The following is a 9,296-nucleotide window of genomic DNA, read 5'->3' on the forward strand; positions in this document are numbered from 1 at the left end:
ACCTCTTTCATTCCTTACCTACTTTCCTTCAATAGTCTTCTCTATAGCTCTGTCATCCTGATCTCATTAAAGTGGTCTTCCTAAAATGTAAATCTTAGCCCATCCTTCACTTGCTCCTCATTAGCTCCTATTGTTGTAAAAAAAAAAAAAAGTGTAAATGCTTTCTTCACATAGTTTATGAGGACCTTCATGATGGTGTCTCACTTATCTCTCCAGTCTTTGTCTTCTATCCCTCCCCAGTCATCTTAGGATAAAATTACTTCAGTTTACTTCTCTCATATCTTGGGACACTGCCATGCTGCTTTCTATCACTCACTGGACCATAACTCAGCTGACCTGCTCCTGAAGGTCACCCAGCCTGTGTACTGCATACTTGCAGCCTCTCCTGACAGCTCAAAGTTTAGTGTGGGAATGTTTCTTCCATGAACAGCTTATCCCGCTGTGTCATCATTCGACACCTGTAATCCCCAACAGCCCCTGAGCTTCATGAACATAAGGACCATACTGACCTGTTCACATTGCGTTCTTCTCACGTACAGTGGTGCCTGCAGCATATAAATCAGATTCACTAAAGCACATTTGGTGAAATCATGACTTTTATAGTTTTAATACATTTACTTTGATGACCTAAACCTTCTTGGAGAAAGTGTTATATGTTAGGCAAATAATATCACACATTTTTTTCTCACTTAGGTTGAGTTGAAACACACTGAGTGAATTCCTTATAACTAGAAGAAATGTTGTCACTTGAGTCCCAGTAAGGCTGCCTCCCGACTCTGATATGACCTGGCTTCTAACACCTACATCTTTGGTTTCCAAAACAGAGTTGTATCCTGCAGCAAACCTTAGGGGCAGGTAGGAACTGAGCTGGGCATGGTTCCTGAAATTCTGTTGGAGAAGCACAGGACAAAGAAACCTTTCCTGGGAATTCCTCTGAGCTTCCAATTCTGAACCATGGTGATGTTTTATTTAGGAGTTCTGACTAGGCAGCCGATTTAGTGACAAAAGAATGTTGGGAACAAGTCAGTAAAGCTCCATTTGCTTCCCGTCTATGTGGAGAAACCCGAGAGCATTAACTGTTCCAGAAAAGGAATGGGAAACAAACAAGTTACTAATTAGCATGAAGTATTAAATTACTGTTACTTAAAACAGAATTTCTTAACTAAAAAATTTCATTTGATTATTATTTTTTTCTCATTAAACTTTTGTTTTAATGGGTCTCAAAATTCTGTAACAGATTTTTGGTCAAGGTGTTCCCATTAAAAAGTACTGATTTTAAAAACTAAAAACTTAAAACTGCCACACACACACTCACAAAACCAGATGGTCCACAAAACCTTCTCCTTTCCTTCTGAGGTTTTACGATCCATGGTTATCATTAACCCATCTTTTACTCTTAAATTTAAATGGCCAATTGACACAAACAGTCCTGAGACCACTCTTCCACCACTAATTAAGACTTGGGTGGCAGAAATTGGAGATAATATTTATTTAAACTTCTGAGCTTTCTGGGCAGATTTGGTGACCTCGACAGCTCCAACTGCCTTTTTATCTATTGCTCTGATGACACTTACAACAACTGTATGTCTCATGTCATGAACAGTAAAACGGCCCAGAGGAGATATGCTCTGAACACACAGGCTTGCCAGGAACCGAATCGTCATGAGATTTTAAGGACTTAGGGCCGTCTTCCAGCTTTTTCCCAGAATGACGATCAGTCTTCTCCTTCAGCTCGGCAAACTTGCAAGCAATGTGAGCGGTGTGACAATCCAGCACAGGTGCATATCCAGCTCTGATTTGGATGGTTCAGGATAATCACCTGAGCCATCAAGCCAGCTGCTTCCATTGTTGGGTTATTTTTGCGGTCACCAGCCACATTGCCACAACAAATATCTTTGACAGCTATGTTCTTGACATTGAAGGCCACATTGTCTCCAGGAAGAAACTCATGCGAAGTTTCATGGTGCATTTCAACAGATTTTACTTCAGTTGTGATATTGACTGGAACAAAGGTGACCACCATGCTGTGTTTGAGAACACCAATCTTCACCGGGCCCACAGGGACGGTACCACACCACCAATTTTGTGGATGTCCTGGAGGTGCAGACACAAGGGCTTGTCAGTTGGATGACATGGTGGCAGAATGCAATCCAAAGCTTCAAGCAGTTTGGTTCCACTGGCGTTGCCATCTTTGTAAACGGCCACCTTGAACCAAGGCTTGTTTGCACTTGGCTCCAGCCTGTTGTCACCATTCCGGTCAGAAACTGGCACAGATGCTACTATGTTGGACTTGTAGCCAATTTTCTTCATGTAAGTGCTGATTTCCTTAACAATTTCCTTGCATCTCTTCTGGCTGTAGGGTGGCCCAGGAGAATCCATTTTGTTAACACTAACAATTAGTTGTTTCACATCCAGTGTGTAAGCCAGAAGGGCATGCTCATGGGTCTGTTCGTTCTTGGAGATAACTGCTTAAAATTCACCAACACCAGCAGCCACAATAAGGACAGCACAGTCAGCCTGAGATGTGCCTGCCATCATGTTTTAATGAAGCTTCTGTGTCCTGGGGCATCAATGATGGTCACATAATACCTAGTGGTCTCAAATTTCCACAGGGAGATATCAATGGTGATACCATGCTCACGTTCAGCCTTCAGTTTATCCAAGACCCAGGCATCCTTTAAGGAGTCCTTTCCCATCTCAGCAGCCTCCTTCTCAAATTTTTTGATAGTTCCTTTGTTGATCCCACCTCATCTGTAGACCAGATGACCAGTAATGGTAGACTTGCCTGAAGCTATGTGTCGATGACCAAAATGTTGATATGGGTCTTTTCCTTTCCTGTTTTGGTTTAGGTTTAGTGGTGGTTTTCATGACGTTTTGGCAACACACTTGTTGTCATTTTATTATTTTAGAAAATTTATGGGGTGCCTGGGTAGCACAGTCGTTAAGTGTCTGCCTTCGGCTCAGGGCATGATCCCGGCGCTCCGGGATCGAGTCCCACATCAGGCTCCTCCACTGGGAGCCTGCTTCTTCCTCTCCCACTCCCCCTGCTTGTGTTCCCTCTCTCGCTGGCTGTCTCTCTCTGTCAAATAAATAAATAAAATCTTAAAAAAAAATTTAAATAGATTCCTATGAATGATGCATAAATTACATAATTATATTGTCTTCACATTTATGAAATTTGAAACAATTTTTTTCTTTCCCTAAGAAAGGAAAGCATATTTATTACTTATGTCACGTTATCTTTAATATCTTTCATAAATATTGGTTGAAGACTAGGAGAAATTATAAGAGCTTTTAGGGGCACCTAGGTGGCTCAGTCAATTAAGCGTCCAACTCTTGATTTCAGCTCAGGTCACCATCTCTTGGGTCGTGGGATGGAGACCTGCATCAGACTTCATGCTCAGGGGTGGGGGAGTCTGCTTGAAGATGCTCTCCCTCTGCCCCCCCCCCCCACTCATGAGGGTCCTCTCTCATTCTCTCTTTCTCAAACAAATAAATATAAGAAGAGCTTTTAGGAAATAAGGTATAAAAGAAAATATTAGTAATCTAGTATGGACATATTCTCTGTTAAAATTAAATTTTGCATTACAATTTTTTAAAAAATCTTAAGGATTGGTAGACTGCACCAAAGAAATTTTGAGATCAGGAGAATATAAAAATCAGAAATATTAATCAGAGCTAATCTAAATCTATGAAAGAAATTTAGTTTGGCCCAGATAAAGGAGAAAAAAAATGTCTCAAATTGATTTTTATTTTACCCATTCAGTCCCCTGAACTTTGATACTTAATTCTGAAAGGATGGCTTGATAATTGTTCTGCATATTGGATACAACACAACTGAAGGAGTATCTTTTTCCCTCACCCGGCTTAAGAAATTACATTCCCACTACATATACAAGGAAAATAACCCTCTCCCCATTTCTTCCTGTGTTCTCCAGGTGGTATAGTCTACACAGTATAGTGCCTAATAGTAACACATGTTACAAAATGGAAGTCTAGTGTTTTTGTCGTTTTTTTCTATCTTCTTTGCTACAGGCTATGGAAGACCAACTCTGCTAAAAATAATACTTAGCTCAATGAAGCGATCATTACATACTGGTAACAGAAGGGAACTCTGTGGCCAGCCTGTGCAAAGTGGGTCTTAAAATACATACATCCTCTGAATGGTATGTATTTTGAGTAACCGCAATTGTATTGCTTCAGGCAAAGTACTTGCAGACCTAAGACCAGACTAACTGGCAGAATGTGAACAATTAACTTTTGTATTAAATTAAAACTACTTCCTTTTATTTCAGTTGATCATAAGGCATAAAAGATAAAGAAGTTAAAAAATAGCTGAAGGGTGTAGGACAGAAAAAAAAACTTCACTATTTCAAATTTACTAGTAATTAAGACAGCTGTGTGAATAATAAAATATGCACAAGTCAATTTTCCCCTAGCACCGTCTATTCAGTGAATTTTGACCTGAATTTGTAAATAATCGTAAATTCACACAAGGAAGTTTGAACATTTTTTTTTTTAATTTAAGGAAAATATCGTATAAGTTCTTGTTTCTACCATATTTATTAATTGCAGAGAAGTTAAGTGATATAGTATTTTTAAAGAAGAAAATTAAAGTTGTTCAAACCCAGCAATTACTATTTTAAAGTCTGGATTTTAGTATATACAAATCTATTCAAAATTATATTCTATACAAATTTATTCAAATTAAAAATGGGGTAATGATACATGTACTATACTCTTTTTTTAAAAAAAAATTAAAGCTCTTATATATTTATTTGACTGAGAGAGCAAGCACAGGCAGGAGGAGCAACAGGCAGAGGGAAAGGGAGAAGCAGGCTCCCCGTGGGCTGGGGAGCCTTAGGTGGGCTCGATCCCAGGACTGACCATGACCTGAGCCCAAGGCAGCTGCCTAACTGACTGAGTCACCCTGGCTCACCTGTACTATAGTCTTTAAACTGCAAAAACAACATGAGTATTTGCATGTTAAAAACAGTAAGTCTCAAATCATGAATTTAAGGTTTCTGTAGTAGTACATATTATGATTCCTTATCATTGAAACTTTTAATTGCTATAAATGTTTTATTATTCTAAATAATATTGTTTTTCAGGAGCCTGGGTGGCTCAGTCAGTTAAGCCTCTGCCTTCAGCTCAAGTCTTGATCCCACGGATCTGGGATGGAGTCTGTACATCAGGCTCCCTACTCCTTGGGGAGTCTGCTTCTCCTTCTCCCTTTGCTACTCTCCCTCTCTGTCAAATAAGTAAATAAAATCTTTTTAAAAAATATATAAATAATATTATTTTTTAAATATCTTTATTCATAAATCTATGATTATTGCTTTTAAATGCATTGCTAAAATACATATATCTAAAACTATATAATACCTAAAATCATATATATATATATATATATATATATATATATATATATATATACCTAAAACTATATGCATATCTAAAAGTATATGTACCTAGAACTGTAACCAAACCAATGTGAGTTCACTCCTTGGTGAGTCACAGATACACCACGTGGAGTAGTCACATAAAATAAACTTTATTTGCAGTAAATAAGGAGCTCACAGGGAATAACTTCCAAAGCCATGTCTCCCCAAGCAAAGGTGAATGGGTTCCTTTTATTTAGGGTGAAGATGAATATTTAGGTAGAGAAACCTTGTCATCATATGAAGAGGCGGGCATAAGGCTGTGCAGGTGCCTTAAGGAAACATGCCTATACGTACATTGTACATTATGTAGAGGAGGCTGTGCTCCTCCTTGGGCAGAAATTTTAGTCTTATAATGAGGTAAAGAGAGCTGTTGGTCATTCTAGAGGTCACTTCATGGTCTCTCTGCACAGGTGTGAGCTAGGGGTTACAATCAAACTGGTCTGGGTGGTCTGGGCTGGTGGGAGGTCTTGCTAGGGCAGTTACTATCACTTGAGGGGTGGTTTTGGTTTCCATTTGTCTGAATTAAGAGACAAGCTGGAAAGAAGAGCTTAAGGAAAAATGTGGGACAAAGGTCAGTGAGTATAAGCAGGTGGGCAGCAGAGGTCAGGTTTGGGGGTCTAACTGGTGACAAAACTGTATATATAATATTATACATACATTTACATTTAAAACTGTATATATAATATTACATATAAACCATTATATATATATGTATATATATATATATACATATATATATATATAATTATTTACATCTCAAAGCGACAAAGAATTTATATAGCAAGTTTTCTAAAGTAAGTGTTCTAAAAAAAAGGGAGATTGAGGCCTATAATCAGGAAGAAATCTGTCTAAAATTTAGTCAAGCTGAGGAGAACATTAAGACCATCTTGGAATATAAATCAATCAGTCAATCAATCAGTAAACCAAGACTATGCTGAGATGACTTATATTTTCAGGTACTGTGTCACCATCACCATTAGCTCAGGTTACTTTCTTCTATCCCTCGCACTTCAAACTTTAGGCATTGTAGTGTTATAATTTGGTAACTGATATTTACATTATCTTCTCATGTGATACTTATTTATAATATACATCATCTGCTCTATCATCAAATTTACATGATCAAACTGTCGTCTTTCTGGCTTCAAAAATGTAATTGAAAATGTATGTAACTGGTAGCTAATGGGTAGGTTTTTATGAACTCTTTGATGTAAGTTATGAGGATTCAAAGAGAAATATTTTTGTATGAAGTAGAAATGTGAGGTCCTTTTGGGGAACAACAAACACATGCTTTCATTAGATTGCATAACAAATAACAGCCCTTAGATAGCTCAAGATAAAGAATCAGATCAGTTTTCATGTAAGAAAGATTGACAGCAAATATGAAATTAATACAAAGGCATTTACATGACACTCATGACTGAGTTTAAATTCATTTAGAGTGGTTGGTATCCAGAAGTTACTGTTCTTGACACTGCAGTTGTGGTTCTCATCCAGGAAAATTAAGTTGCCAAGTACTTTGTGTAAATTCCTACAAATTCATGTTTCTGCGTACATATCTCTGCTATTGTCTCTGCCACTGTATCATTAAGTGACCTCAGACGAGCTAATTAATCTTTCCTCTTTGCCTTAGCCTTTTCATCCATTAAGTGTGCCTACAGGGAGATCTGTCAGGCTAGTACATATAGTAGTTCCATCAAAGCATCACATTTCAAGCCAGAAGAGGATACAAAATAACAGTGGTGCCCAGCAGCTCTGTTTTCAGGCCCACTTTTATTTCTAACACCTGCACTTCACATCAAATTGCAAAGTACAGTTGCCTCTGGGAATATCTGGAGAATGTAAGTGTTAATGCCAACTCTTCAGCATTTTAGGATCATGATGTGAACAAAATAAATCATAATTATTGTTGTAATGCAACATTAAATAGGCATGCTCAAACAAGTTGTCATTAGTGGGCAGGGCATGGGGTAATATGGAAAATACCAGGGGGAGGGGTGCAAACATAAAATAAGGAAGACTAGTTCCCAAGCGAGATGGATGTAAGTTTCTGCTTAAAAGGAGAGAGGAAAAAGCAAGAGAAGGAAATATACAGAGAAAAGAAATACTGGCATGCATAGAAACACATTGTTACTTGTTTCTCTATACGCTCCTTTCATTCTATGAGATGTGACTGCTAGATTTCAAATTATCTTACTGAGACAAACACATAGACAAGGATACTTTACAGAGCTGGGATGATCAATAGGATGGCTGTCAACCTCGTATGTCCACTTTGCACTGGAAATGTGACTAATCTGAATTGAGATGTGGTATAATATGAAATACACACCAGATTCAAAGCCTTGGAAAAAAAAAAAAGTAAAAGATCTGTCTTAGTCTGTTGGGCTATTATAACAGAGTACCATAGACTTGGGTGGCTTCTAAACAACAGAAATTTATTTCTCACAATTCTGGAGGCTGGGAAGTGCAAGATGAGGCATTGATCTGTAGCGTGTCTGGTGGGAGCCTGCATCCTGTCCATAGATTGGCTGTCTTTTTGCTCTGCCCTCACGTGGCCCAGAGTGAGGGAGATTTTTAGGGTCTCTCTTGTAAAGGCTTGAGTCCTATTCATGAGTGCTTCATCCTCATGACCTAATCACCTGCCAAAGGTCCTACCTCCAAATATCATTACAGAGGTTTCAGTATATAAATTTGGGGAGGACACAAACATTCAATCTGTAGCAAGATCTTATTCATAATTTTTTATATTGATTACATACTGAAATGCTATTTTAAGTGTATTGGTTTAAAATACTATTACAATTAATTTTGTCTGTTCCATTTTACTTTTTATGTGGCTATTGGAAAATGTAAAAGTCTATATGTAGCTCTCATTGCATTTCTACTGTGTAGTGGTGTTAAAGAAAGAAGAGGTACCTGGGGGTGCTGCCCAGAGGGTTTAGAGAGGTGTTGAAGAAAAGGACATGTGAAGGTGAAAGTATTCATGCCGCAGAAGGCAAGAGGTCCCTTCTTCCTCTCAACTCTCATTAGTGAAAGTCATTTATAGGCTGAAATATCATGGCCAGGAAAAGGCAGTTCCAATATTCCTCCTACTAGCTTAAATTTCTGTTTTTTTTTAATTGAGATATAATTGACATATAACATTGTGTAAGATTAAAGTGTAGAGCATGTTGATTTGATACATTTCTATATTGCTCTATTATTACCACCTAGAATTAGTTAGCTCCTCTATCAGGTCATATAATTACCATTTCTTTTTTGTGGTGAGAACATTTAAGATTTAGTCTCCTAGCAACTCGGAACATATAATACAGTACTGTTGACTACGATCACCACGCTGTGCATTGGATCTCTAGAACTCATTCGCCTTGTAACTGCGAGTTTGAATCCTTCGATCAACATCTCTCAATTGCCCCACCCCCTAGTCCCTGATATCCACAACTCAACTCTGTTTCCATGAGCTTGGCTTTCTTAGATTCCACATATAAGAGAGAGCACTATTTGTCCATGTGACTTGTCTCACTCAGCATAATAATGTCCTTCCGTATTCTTGAAATGGCAGGATTTCCTTCTTTCTTATGGCTGACTGGCTAGAACATTCAGTCTTCGTTCTTTACTCTCATTACTCTCTTTTCTCTTCATACCTAATAGTTTTTTTAAAAACAAAACTCTCAACATGTGATCTCCCTCCTAAATGTAACTCAATACTTCCTCATTGCCTACCAGATAATTTCCAACATTCCTGGTCTTATGTTCAGTCTTCTCTGACCTGGTCTCAATTGACTTTCCATATATTTATACATTTTTTTTTTAATTTCTTTTTTTTTTTTTTAAGATTTTATTTATTTA

General features: G+C 37.9%; 1 pseudogene; it reads right to left on the bottom strand.

Annotated features, from left to right (window-relative positions):
* Positions 1-1,456: 1,456 nt before the first annotated feature.
* On the bottom strand, positions 1,457-8,849 carry LOC123797963 (elongation factor 1-alpha 1 pseudogene; annotated as a pseudogene).
* Positions 8,850-9,296: the final 447 nt, after the last annotated feature.

The sequence above is a fragment of the Ursus americanus genome, chromosome 9 (assembly GCF_024610735.1).
Source record: "Ursus americanus isolate L20-20 chromosome 9, mUrsAme1.1.p, whole genome shotgun sequence".
Taxonomy (NCBI): domain Eukaryota; kingdom Metazoa; phylum Chordata; class Mammalia; order Carnivora; family Ursidae; genus Ursus; species Ursus americanus.